At 58.5% G+C, this 12,950-nt stretch overlaps 1 protein-coding gene across 2 annotated transcripts in view; it reads left to right on the forward strand.

Moving 5' to 3' along the window:
* The first annotated feature begins 2,483 nt into the window (after positions 1-2,483).
* The window catches only part of TSNARE1 (t-SNARE domain containing 1), a 134,476-nt gene continuing 124,009 nt past the window's right edge, over positions 2,484-12,950 (forward strand). The window contains exon 1 of one of the 2 annotated variants that reach the window (XM_050801008.1): positions 2,484-2,613. The gene's annotated coding sequence lies outside the window, so the exon portion shown is untranslated. The remainder of the gene's footprint in view (positions 2,614-12,950) is intronic. The other variant, XM_050801009.1, reaches the window with a different exon arrangement.

Genomic DNA, 12,950 nt, shown 5'->3' on the forward strand with positions numbered 1-12,950 from the left:
GGGGTGGTCTCCTGAGCAGGTGACATTGGAGCTAGGCTGCAGAGGGTAGAGAGGAAGGGTGGGAGGGCAGGGAAACGCACAACAAATCCACAGGTCGACAATGACCTGGAAATTCGGCTTAAACCCCAAGAAGTCCATGCTGCTATTCAAAGCGGGAGTGTTTCTGGGGTTGGCTTTAGTGGGTGCTGCCTCAATGTTCCTTCTTGGAACCACTCCCCAACCTTGTAGCCCACATTCCCTCTGGGACCTGGAATGGTAGATCCAATTTGGGGGGTGCCAGCTGAGAACCAGGCAACCCCCACCCCCTTAGGTAACAGAACTCAGCATGCAGGGACCAACTCCACTTATTCACCCTGCTGGTCTTGCCAGTTGGCCAAGGGCTGGGACCAGAGCTCTTCACTGGGGTCCTGCTTCTCTGGAGGAAGGAGAGAGCCCAGAGCTGCCCAGGATCATGCGATGAACTCTTCTAGGGAGGGGCAGAGACGAGGCAAGGGAGGGGAGCCTCGGCCCTAGGCCCAGGCAGCTATTGGCTATTTCCCTCGTCCCTTCCCGGGGATCCCTTAGCATCCTCCTTGCCCTACCCATTGGCTCAGCCCGAGGGAGCGGGCTCCTGGCTCTTCCGCGGAGAGGTCTGCCTTCCCTGACTTGCTGTGGGGCACTCAGGCAGGCTCAGCCCAGATTTCGGAGGAACCAACAGGGATGGGGCCCCTCCTCTGGTGGTTCCTGCCCACGCTAGACTATTCCCCTGCAGTGTCCAAGTACAGAAACATCCCCATATACGCCTTGTATGGTCAAGAAAGTGGCTCCTGGAGGTGGTCTGCCCTGGGGGGAAGAGGGCTTCACTTTTCCCTCCTTTCCACTCCTGAACACGGAGCTGTCAGAGGAGGCTGAGTGAGGTGGTGGCCAGACAGACAGTGCCAGCCATGCAGGGGGAGGTGGACGCCGTACCAGGCACCCGGCATCCTCAGTCTGGACTGCCAGCTCTGACAGGCATTGGTCCTGGCGAACCTTCCCCTTCAAGTGGAAGCTGGGGGTCAGCAGTCACGGGCATCCTCCCCGGATAGGAGCCGGCTTCCCTGCACTCTAGCTGTCCTGGCAGAATGGTGAAGCCCTGTCCAAATCCTGGCTGGGCTGCAAGATAGGCACACACCACTGCCTTCTGGGGGCCAGGTGAGGCTCAAACACACCAGGGCAAGGAGCCTGGGTGGGCCCAGGACAGGCCAGCCTGAGCACAGGCACGCTGGTGGACATGTACCCTTCTGCCCTCCCACCCATGTGTGCACACACACATTTGTGCCATATACTACTGTTCCCATGCTCGCGCCGGGGCACGCACTTGTGCCAGCATACACACACCTGTGCACTTGCACCTGGTGTCCAGGGACACTCCCTCAGCTCACAGACGTGCGCTGTGTGCACACACAGTACCACGCAGTGTCCACAAGCACACTTTTGTGCTAATGTGCACAGAACCCGTGTGCGCACACGTGCGCAATCCCGGGCTGCAGAGAACCCCAGTCAGTGAGGTAGTGGGGGATGGGGAGGGCACGCCTCCTTCCCAGGAACTCAGCAAGGCTCTTCGAGGGAGCCCAGGGCTGCCCGCAGGGTTGTGGCGTGGGCCTCGCCAGCAGCGCAAGTATCATGAAGTGAGGGCGGCGGAAGACCCTCCCCTGGCCGGTGAAAGACCCTCCCCTGGCCGGTGAGGGGCAACGGACTCATCACTCTTGCTCTCCTGCCTTGGGTGTGGCTCTTGGTTCACCTGCGGGGAAACAGGCTGAAAGGTGACCCTGGCGGCCCAAGGACACACACCCATTGTCCCCAGGTTCCTCCCAGGTCTCTTCTCCAGTGGGTCACGGGGAGAGGGAGTCGTTCGGAAGCTCAGTGCCCGCAGGCAGAGCAGGGAGAGGGAGGCGCCCCAGGTCCCTGCGGAAAGAGGTCCCAAGAGGGTCTCCGCAAGAGGGTCCTCACTCTGCGCGTCAGCTCCTCCCGGGAGGGCCTGCGACCTCGGGGAAAGGTCCCTCAGATGTCTTGAGACTCAGTTTCCCCGCTGGTGACACTGGGCGTCTGGAGTCCCCGCGGGACCTGCCAGTCCCCGTCCGAGCACTGCCCCACGCGGAGACAGTGCAGCCTGACCTGGGGCCCGACGCCCGTCCCCGCAGCCCGAGAAGCGCAGGTGCTCCGCCCTCCCCTGGCCGAGACCTGCCGCCCCTGCAGCCCCGCAGGAGCTCGAGCTTCTAGGAGCCAGTGTGAGGTCCGGGCTCGGCCTGGGCAGGGCGGAGCCCGCTCCCGAAGCGCCTCAACGCCGGGCCGCCGCCCTCCGCGTGACCTCCACCTTCGCCGTCATCCCCATGTGCACAACGGGGAAACGGAGGCCCACCACGAGGCAGGCGGGCACAGCCAGCTCGCGCGCGCACCCGCAGAGGCCTATTGGCCCAGCCGTCCGCCGTCCGCGCCGCTTCCGGCTCCGCGCGAGGGCCTCTGGGGCGGGTAGCCATTGGCTGGTGTGGGAGGGGCTGCGCACGCCGGCGGCGGGAGGGGCCGTCACGTGATGTTTGGGTGCCCGCCCCGCCCGCCTTGAGCGCACGGAGCGGCCCGCGAGCCACCGAGGCCCAGGTGAGGCGGCAGCGGTGGGGCTGGGGCCTGGTCGGGGCCGGACGTGGGGCGGCGAGGGCGAGGCGGCCGGGGGCCGGCGCGGGGCCCGGACCCCAGCGGGGGTCGCGGCGTAGCGTGGGGCTCGCGGGAGGCCCGGCGGGGGGCGGGGCCGCGCCAGTGGGGAGGGGAGGGGGCGGGGCCGCGCCGGGGGTGGACCCGAGGGGCGCCAGGGACCCGGAGCCGCGGTCCCCCGAGAGCGACGCGTTTCGGGGACCGGCCCGCGGGCACGTGCGCTCCTCGGCGGGTCCTTGCGCGCTGTCCAGACCCCAGGTCAGTGGGCTCTGGCCCGGGCAGCCGGTGCCTGTATGTGGAGGTCAGTGCCGTCCCGGGGAGCGCCCCGGCGCCTACGTGCTGGGTGCAAGGGATGGTGCCCTTCCACTCAACTGGCGGAGCCCGCCTTTGAGACTGAGCTGGGGACCCCGCCCCTGTGTGCTTGCCTCTCCACGCCTTTCTGTCCCTTCTCTAAGTTGTAAGAAGGTGCTTCCTGGGTACTGGGGCCGGCGACATCCCCACCAGGGACTTTCAGGTGATGCTGATCTGTGCTGCCCCCGCAGAAACTCTCCAGGGACCTCGTGTTTGTTGCCTGATGGCGCAGTCCTCCTGCTCTGGAAGCTCTATCTGTGATGTCCAGTGTGGTAGCCCCAGGCATGTGTGGCTGTTTATATTGACCTTAACATGAAGGATTCAGGTCCTCCGTGCCTGTGGTCACATGTCAGACACTCAGTAGACACGCGTGTCTGGTGGCGGCTGTGTTGGACAGCGCGGGTAGGGAACACTGCTTATCACAGGAAGTTCTGTGAGCCGGGGTGCTGCTCAAAATGGGCCTCGCCCGTGCTTCTCCACCCATGCTCCATCCATGCTTCTCTGCCCCTCATCCTGCCAGGTGCCTTTCCAGCCACACCTGGCGCCCTTTCCTTCCTCTGCTGCACACTTGCCTGCTCTTTTAGTTCCTGGCTCGCTCCTGGCTTGGTGGCAGCTCCGCTTCCGGCATGTCTGAGCTCACCTTTCTGACCACTCTCCTTCCTACAGTATTTCCTGTTTGTCACTGTCGCTCATCTGCTTGTTTTCTGTTTAATCTTTAGTGTCTGTGAGACTGGGATGGGGATTGTTGCTTAGGATACCCCCAGTGTGGACATAGTATTAAGTTGAAAGAAAGCTGAAGTTTGTTAGTACTGAAGTGCTTCAGCCGACTGGACCTCTGCTTTCATACAGTTCCAGCTTATACGTCACAGGATCTCAGCAGAAGTCGTGGAACAAATGTTTGGATGCGGCAGCGCAGGCCGTGAATGCAGGTGGCTGTGGGAGGCTGGCAGATCCAAGAAGAGTTCCCGGAGGAGGCTGAGTTTTGGCTGGGTCACCTCTGTTTCTCTCCTCCTCTACTGGCCTGGCCCCATGAACATCTGGCAGCCTGTGGCTGCTCTGACTCCATCTAGGAACCTTCCCTGGACATGTCCCCTGAGTCTGGCCCTCTGCAGATGATGGGTTGAGAGCCTAGACCTAGGCACTTGGTCTAGGGGCTCATGGGCTCGTGGGCAGCCAGGTGTCCCTGAGTCCCTTCCACAGCTCCTCATGGCCTGCAGAGGGAGGTCCTGGGTTTGGCTTCTGCCAGCAGCTCCAGCCACATCTTCAGTCCCTGCTTCACGTCCCTGACAGTGCAGTACTTTTTCCTGCACAGTCTGTGGCGTTTCTCCCCGGTGTGCCTGTCAATGCAGAGCCTTGTGTTTGGAATGCCGTGGCACTCCTGTGTTTGTCTTTCCTGTGTGCCTGTGAGCCCCTGTGGCCTAGACCTCTGCCATGTCACCCTTGTGTCCTGAGTGCCCAGCCCAGCACTGAGAGTAGGATGGGCACCCAGCAGGTTTTAATGAATAAATAAACTGGACATGTAAGGCTTTGAGCAGAATGTGGTGAAAAGTGCAGCTGTGGAAGGTCATGATGCTGGAGCTTGAGACGGAATCAGGGAGTCACCTTCCAGGTGGGAGGAGTTGGGGAGTCACCTTCCAGGTGGGGAGGAAAGACACACACGCCTCAACCATGGCTGTACCAAGGCATTTACGACACGGCGTGGATGCGTCCTTCCACAGTCCTGAAAAGGGTTGGTGAGTGTCTGCAGGTCATGACATGAATGGTACTAGTCACAGCACTTCCTGGTGCCAGGTGACCAGTGACCTGTGCTCATTGCTCAGTTTATTCTCACAGTCACCCCGGGAGGAGGGTGTGTTATCCCCATTTCCCAGATGGAGAGACTGAGGCGCAGAATGGTGATCTTGCTGTGAGTCCCTCAACTGTTGGGTTTTAGGACGCCGTTCATCCAACCCAGACAGACACATTTCTTCCGAGGTTGTTGGGCGTTTTATCCCTCTGAGTGGTGTTTGACCGTATGAACAGGTGGGGGTTAGGCTATCTTCTTCTTCTTCTTCTTTTTCTTTTTCTTTTTATTTCTTTTTTGAGATGGAGTCTCACTCTGTCGCCAGGCTGGGGTGCAGTGGTGCAGTCTCGGCTCACTGCAACCTCCAGCTCCCGGGTTCAAGTGATTCTCCTGCCTCAGCCTCCCAAGTAGCTGGGACTACAGGTGCCCGCCACCATGCCTGGCTAATATTTTGTATTTTTAGTAGAGACAGGTTTCACCACGTTGGCCAGGCTGGACTCAAAACTCCTGACCTTCAGGTGATCAACCTGCCTCAGCCTCCCAAAGTGCTGGGATTACAGGCATGAACCACCGTGCCCAGCTCCCCTTTTTTTAAGATAGGGGTGTCTCACTATGTTGCCCAGTTGCCCAGGCTGGTCTTGAACTCCTGGCCTTAAGCCATCCTCCCACCTCGGCCTCCCAAAGTGCTGGGATTCCCAACATGAGTCACGGTGTCTGGCTGCAAGCTTTCTTTTTTAATGCACACGGGCGTTTCTGTGGCTACTGGGTTTGTTTGGATGGTGTGATTTGCTCCAAGTAGATTTTGACCTTGTGGCCCAGTCCAGCTATAATTCATTATGTTCTTTAAAGTCTGGTTTGTGCATTGTCAATAGTAGTGGACTCCTGAGCAGCCCTCCTCTCAGATTCCTCTGCTTTCTGCTGGGATGCTCAGCCCTGTCTAAACACTTGCGGCATCTGTGTGTGGAGGAGTGGCGACCGAAAGACCAAAGGCAAGAAGGAGTGAGCGGGAGAGTTGGAGAGCGCATGGCCGGTGCTGTCTCTGGTGACAGTGCCAGACTCCTAGTGGGCAGGTCTGACTCGGGTCAGCCTGTGAGGGGCTTGAGAGGCAGGGTGAGACCTGAACTTTTCTGGTGGCTGTTGGTGCTGAGCAGGAAACCTGCGGCCCGGGCTGAGGTTTGCTGAAGAAGTCTGGAGACAGGGCTAGGTGGAGCAGTGCTTTGGGGTCTGGTCCAGGCCACACCTAGGGCCTGTGACTGGAGCCTGCAGGGGCCAGGCCCCATGCCTTGGCGCTGTGTGGCTGAGTGCCTTGTGGTGGTCACGCTGTGGGCCCCCTTGATGGATTGGCAGGCTGGCCACGCAGCTGGGTGGACTGGTGGCAGCTGCTGCTCATTATCCTGGCAACCCTGGGCTCCAGGCTGCAGGCGGGAGCCCTCCCCAGCTTGGAAGCGAGTGAGCAGAGCCAGGCACTCACGCTGGCCTGGGAGCCCCTGGCCCAGTGCTCTGGCCAGATCAACTGTTGTTTTCTTCCACAGTGGAAGAGTGCCTTGTTTTCTGCCTCTAATTTGCTGCCAGGGGAGGGCTACAACCCAGCCCTGACCTATATAGCATCCAGGTGGGGACACAGCATTGCCGCATCTTAGCCGTGGGGCCCCGCCCATGTCACTCGGCTCCTCCAGTAGCCCTGCCTTTCCGTGTCGTTAGTCTGATCCCACAGCCTTCTGGGAGGTGGGTGACATCACATCTGTCCCAGAGGCTTGGAATCTCCGGGCGTCTTGGGGACATCACCTGAGGGGTGTAGGGAAGAATTCCCAAGGTGCACAGAGGGGCTGTGGAGGGTCAGGGAGGGCAGCTGCAGGGCAGTTGGAGCTGCCTCTCTTCTGTGAGACCCTTGGGCTGCCTCGCCACTGCCCCACGCATCAGAGAGCTTGCTCTACCCGGTCAGCCACAGCACAGCCAGCTTGCACAGTAGAACTGAGCGTCAGGCTGTCTTCGATCCTGATTATAATGACACCTCCTGCTCTTGACCACAGGGCATCTGTCAGGCACCTGCTAGGCTCTTCCTACTCCTCAGATCAGGTGACCTCCCAGCCTTGGGAAACTTACCTGAAGTCATGGGGGTAGTAAATCACCAGCCATGAATTGAGCCCTGGTGATCTGACCAGGATTCTGATCAGAGGCGGAAATCAGAGGCACTGCTCACCGTTCTGCTGTCCTGCCCGTCTGGCGATCCTGCTCTGCTGCTCTCCTGGAGGACCAGGCTGGAAGCAGCTTTACAAACAAAATTTCCCTGTTTGAGTTAGAGGATGTTATTAGTAATGGCAATTACTGCACTAATAAAGACCTAATCCTGTCCCTCTGTTCCGTCTTGAGATGATGTTCCAGAGCAGAGTGTGGCAAGGGTTCGCAGGCTTGAAGGAATCCAGGTACGGAGGTTGAGATTTCTGATGGAGAGGGAAGGTGGGCAGTGCTCACGATTCTTGTTCCTATAAGGCTTGAGGCTAGGAGGTTGGGGTGGCGTGAGCCCCCTGGAGGCTGTGGTTGCCTGTGGATGGTGTCTAGTTGAGTCAAGTGTTTCCAGGGCTTTGGGGCCAGGTGCATGCACGCGTGTGTGTGTTTATCGCCTGAGCCTGACCCTGGGTGTCATCTGAGGGGTGCAGACTGAACCTGTACCAGTGGGAAGCTGGGCCTTGGAGGGGTGATGGTGAAGGAATTGAGTGTAGTGTGGTCTGGGGAAGATGAGGGCCAGTGTTCTGAGGGCATGGATCATCAAGGCTCCTGTCAGAGAGCCGTGGACAAAGAGAGCCACAGGCGTCTGCCCTGGACGGAGCGGGCCACCTGGGCCGTCCTCCATCCGGACCCATGATCCATTCTAGCCAAGTATTTGGAAGGGGACATATTTTTAAACCAGAAGCCCAGGATCAGTCTCTCCCCGCATTAGAAAGAAACAACACAGCACAGCAGTCTCCTTCCTGGGCTGGCTGCGCTCCGTGCTAATGAGGAGCTGGACTCATTGCTGGGAGTCTGACCTCCTTCCCCCCTGCTGCTCACTTGTGGGGAGGTGCTGATGAGCATGGCGTGCTGGGAGTGGGCGCGGGAGGCGGGAATTGGGAGTAGGGAGGACCGTTGGTTCTGCTGCTTCCTGGTACCTGGGCGTTTTCGCTGGTCACAGCCTCTAGCCTGGGCCCCTTAATGGTGCATCTGGCTAAGGGGTGGCTCTGGCCGTGCCCCCCTCTGGTGACAGATCTTCCTGGCAGCTCCAGCCTCACTCTCACTTGGCATTTGCGGTGCTCCCTGGGCTTTCCAGCCCCTGGGAAATCTGCTGTGCTGACTTCTCAGGCTGCCCCCAGCCTGCCCCCGGTGTCTTTGCTGGGGCTGCCACTCTGCCTGGAGTGGCCCCGACTGGTGACCTCCTGGGCTGTTGAAGTCTCCGCTCGGGGACGCCGTCAGGAGTCAGCCCCATCCGCTCATCCTGAGGGCCTGGTGCCTCCCGGGGAGGGCAAGGAGAGAGAGGGCCGCAGATTTTGGGAAGCGGCTCGCGTGGCTCGGCCTTGTTGCATTGCGGTTGTTAGCTTTCCTCCGCGAGGGCCGGGACTTGTGTTTTCTGTCTCTGTGGTCCCAGCACAGGGAAACGTGCACAGTGGGCACAGGATAACCATGGCAGGAGCTGAGCCTCGCCTTTAGGCTGCTCGGCCTCTGATGCATGGGGCCGCCCCCTCCCCTGCCAGGAGCAGGAAGTGGTGGGAGACAGGAGCAGCGATGCTTCCTGCAGGCGGGCAGGTCCTGACTTCCCAGAGCAGCCTCCAAGGTGACACCATCACCCTATCTTACGGAAGGGAGGCCAGGTCACCTGCCCGCGTCTCTCGTCATGGAGACTTGGCTTCTAGGGCCCTGCACTCTTAGTGCGCTTCACTGTCCCCACGGCACAGGCGCAGCCTGGGATGCTGCCAGCTGAGGAGCCTTGGCAGGGCACGCGGGGACGTGGATGGGCGCGCTGGCGGCTGGGGTGTGAGGAGTGCTGCGGTGACCCTGCGGACTGTCCCACAGCTCAGAGCTCAGTGGCCTGGTGCCCCTGGTGCCCCTGGTTGGAGCAGGGAGGTGGGAGTCGTTTTCTGTCCAACCCAAGAGGTGATGTGGTTTCCCAAGACCATGAAGCAAGTGCGGAGCAGAGCTGTGGGAGGAATCCCGTGGGGCCTGGCCGTAGACACTGTGGCCTGTCCTTCCCACACTGCCCCACGGGAAATGGGCCCAGGACCCAAGACTGAGAAGCAAGTGCAGAGCAGAGCTGTGGGAGGAATCCCGTGGGGCCTGGCCGTAGACACTGCCCCACGGGAAATGGGCCCAGGATTGTGGGGCACTTCCAGGTGAGCTCATTTGCTCCTTGGAACCCCAGGGGTTCTAGTCTTCCCTACTGCCATCACCGTCCCTCCCTTTACCCAGAGCAGCTCTGATGTGACCTGTTGTACTTGGTATCTTCTGAGTACGGTTGTGTTTGGAGAAAAGATTCTGTAGTTGAGAATAGTTCTAGAGCTGCTTTCACTCCCCAGTTTACAGATGGGGAGTCAGAGGTCTGAGCTGTCCGGTCCACCTGCCCTGCTGCTGTGGGGTGCCCACACCCTGGTTCCTTCAGTCCAGCAGGGTGGTCCAACAGGTAGAGTACCTCCCGCCTTTCTGCGTATCTGCCCCCAAAGCTGTTATTTTGACACCTTAACCTGTGCAAGAGGGTATGGAGGCCACTGGAGGCGCAGGCATAAGCATGGGGCCCATGGGCAGCCTGCAGCCTTCTGCCTTAGCCGGGGCGGGAGGGCTCCCAGCCCAGCAAGGAGCGAAGACGGGCAGCCGGCGTGGGCAGAGCTGTGATTGGATGGGTGGAGAATGTAACCATATAGGCAAGGTTTTGCTTTTGTAATGAACATCCCTCAGCTTAGGTTTTAGTAGCCTGAAGCAACAAAGGTGTATGTCCGTTGGGGACTCAACAGTTCATTGGCCAGAAGGAACCACACGGCTGCAACCACAAGAGGCCGGGAAGTGCCCCACACTCCCGAGGGAGGAGAACTGGAAGTCTCAGGTGACCAGCACGAGCGATGCCACACTGACCATGTAGCCAAGCAGCTTGGGCTTTGAACTGGCTGCCTTTGCTGCCTGGGCTTTCCTCCGATTTTCCTCCTGTCTGCATTAGGAGAGGGTGGACTGTGTGATGCTTTGCCTCCCTGTGGTCCTCCACGCCAGGAGGTGGTGGAGTGGACGGGGCAGGTGCTTGGGGGAGCCAGACCAGGGAGAATGTGGCCTCTGCTCTTTCACTTCGCACCTTCAGGCGTGGCGTTTGACGTCTCAGGGTCTTTTTGTAAATTAAACAAAAATTTAATGACCGTTGTAAATTCACATACAGTTGTAAGAAATAATACACGGATCCCATGCACTGCTCACCCAGTTTCCCCAGTGGTAACTTTGTGCAGAAAGAGGACAACAGCGCAGCCAGCAGATTGGCCAACACGGCTGCCACGCCTGAGGTTTGCATCATCACTCAGAGGAGCCCTGTGTCGGAGCCCGTTTCCAGTGAAGCCTACCTCGCTTCTGCCTCGAACCCTTCCTTAACTCCTGGGAGCCACCAGTCCTCTGTCCGTCTCCGTAATGTTGTCATTTGAAGCGAGCTGTAGAAGTGGACTCCTGCAGTGTGTGGCCAGGGATTGGCTTTTCCCATTCGCCATCGTTCCCCGGACGGTTCTCGGGGCCGCTGCGGGGCCTGGAGTGGTTTCTTCCTGTTGCTGAGACCTGTTCCACAGTGTGGGTGGCCCACAAGTTATTCTCATGACCTTCTACTTTACTGTTTTGAATAGTTTAAGTAGTTTGACTGTTAAAACATGGCAGGAAGCATCCAGTAGAAAGTGCCCCTATCCCTGGCTGGCCAAGCCTTCATCTCCACAGCAGCCACTTTTGTGAGTTTCTTCTTTTTTTTTTTTTTCTTTTTCTTTTTTTTTGAGTCGGAGTTTCGCTGCTGTTGCCCAGGCTGGAGTGCAATGGTGCGATTTCGGCTCACCGCAACCTCCGCCTCCCTGGTTCAAGCAATTCTCCTGCTTCAGCCTCTTGAGTAGCTGGGATTACAGGCATGTGTCACCACGCCCAGCTAATTTTGTATTTTTAGTAGAGACGGGGTTTCACCATGTTGGCTAGGGTGGTCTCAAACTCAACTCCCGACCTCAGGTGATCTGCCTGCCTCGGCCTCCTAAAGTGCTGGGATTACAGGTGTGAGCCACCATGCCTGGCCTCTTGTGAGTTTCTTATACAGTCACGTGAAGCCTAAGGATGTTTTGGTCAATGATGGATGGTATAGACAAGGGTGGACCTGTAAGATTATACTGGCGCCGAAAAATTCCTGTCCCCTAGTGATGTCCTAATGGTCATGATGTTGTAGTGTAATGCATTACTCACGTGTGTGGTGATGCTGGTGTAAGCAGACCTGCTACCCTGCCTGTCATCTAAAAGTTCAGCACATATGCTACATAATACTTGATAATAAACACTTACGTTATTGTTTTGTGTATTTATTATACTTTTTATCATTATTTTAGAGTATACTCCTACTTACTAAAAAAAAGTTGGCTGGGTATGGTGGCTCACGCCTGTAATCCCAGCACTTCGGGAGGCCGAGGTGGGCGGATCCCCTAAGGTCAGGAGTTTGAGACCAGCCTGGCCAACATGGCGAAATCCTGTCTACTACAAATGCAAGAATGAGCCGGGCATGGTGGTGCGCATCTGTAATCCCAGTTACTTGGGAGGCTGAAGCAGAATAATCACTTGAACCTGGGAGGCGGAGGTTGCACTAAGCTGAGATTGCACTATTGCACTCCAGCTTGGGCAACAAGAGTGAAACTCTGTCTCAAAAAAAAAAATTAACTGCAAAACAGCCTCAGGCAGGGCCTTCAGGAGGTATTGTCATGAGATCCTTGGGGTGTCACTTAGACAGCTGGAAACCTCTTTGGACGGCGGTGCCTCTGCCTGAGTAGTGGTCACACCTGCTGGGCTTGTTCCGCTCATTCAGCCCAGCAGGCTGTGCTCAGCTTGTGCTACCAGCCCAGATCCTACGCCTGCCAAGGGTGAACCAGGCGTGGATCAGTGAGGGCTGTGTGGGTGAGCAAGCATGGGTCTGGCCCCTGTGCGCAGCCGGGCATGCAACCCCAGGTGCTGGCACAGGTGCTGGCTCCTTGCAAGGCTGCGGCTGGACCAGATGTTCTGCAGTGGCTTCCCCTGTGAGCACCCGCGTCTGAATGAGGGGAACGTGGTGGCGCTGGAAGCTTGGAGACGCCAGGAACTGCAGAGCCCCAAAGAGGGTGCCACAGCCCCGGCTCAAGGAATTTCTAGGTCTGGGCTTCCTGAAGAGCTGCAGCTCTTCCCTCCTCTTTGTCGCCTGCAATGTTGCGAGTGGGGAGGTGTGTTTCTGTCCCGTTTGTGTTATAGCTCTTTTAGTCATGCCACTAGGTGGGTCCCAAGTTCTTGTCCTGCATCCAGGACAAATGAGATACACAGACAACTGGAGGGTGAACAAGGTGGAGAGGAGGTTCACTGAGTGACAGATCAGCTCTCAGGAGAGCCACAGTGGGTTGGTCCTTTCTGCAGGCAGGTCACCCTGATGAGTGCCCCTCTCTCAGTGGAGAGGAGACCTGCAGTGGCAGCTCCTTCCCACAGCTGGTAGTGGTGACCTCTGTGTGAGCCTGGCTGGGTCTGGAGTTTGTGTGGGCTCAGAAGGGAGGAAGTGCATGCTGATTGGTCCAGGGTGGCCATTGGTGGACCCAGGGTGAGCACCAGGAGTTCTTTCTCCAGGCTGCAGACTTCACCTGGGACCGACAGCCTGGCTCCCGGGTTTCACACGGCCCCTGGCTTGAAGGTGGGGCTTCACTGGGGACCTTCTGCTTTCTGCCCAGGTGCCTGTTTGCCTCCAGCCACCGTCCATGGTGCCCAGGCTGTTGTGCTGAGGACACTTGCAGGCCTGTGCCGAGCCACCTTCAGCTCCCCCTCAGCCTCCCTCTCATGCTTGTTGGCGGCCAAAGTCCAGAGGGGGCAGAGTTGGCAGGGGCTGGCATGTCAGCCCCTCTCTGAGTGCACACACACCAGCCGTGTTGCTACAGAGCTCAGGCTGGGCTTCAGCTTTGCTCCAGAG

Source organism: Macaca thibetana, chromosome 8, assembly GCF_024542745.1.
Source record: "Macaca thibetana thibetana isolate TM-01 chromosome 8, ASM2454274v1, whole genome shotgun sequence".
NCBI lineage: Eukaryota > Metazoa > Chordata > Mammalia > Primates > Cercopithecidae > Macaca > Macaca thibetana.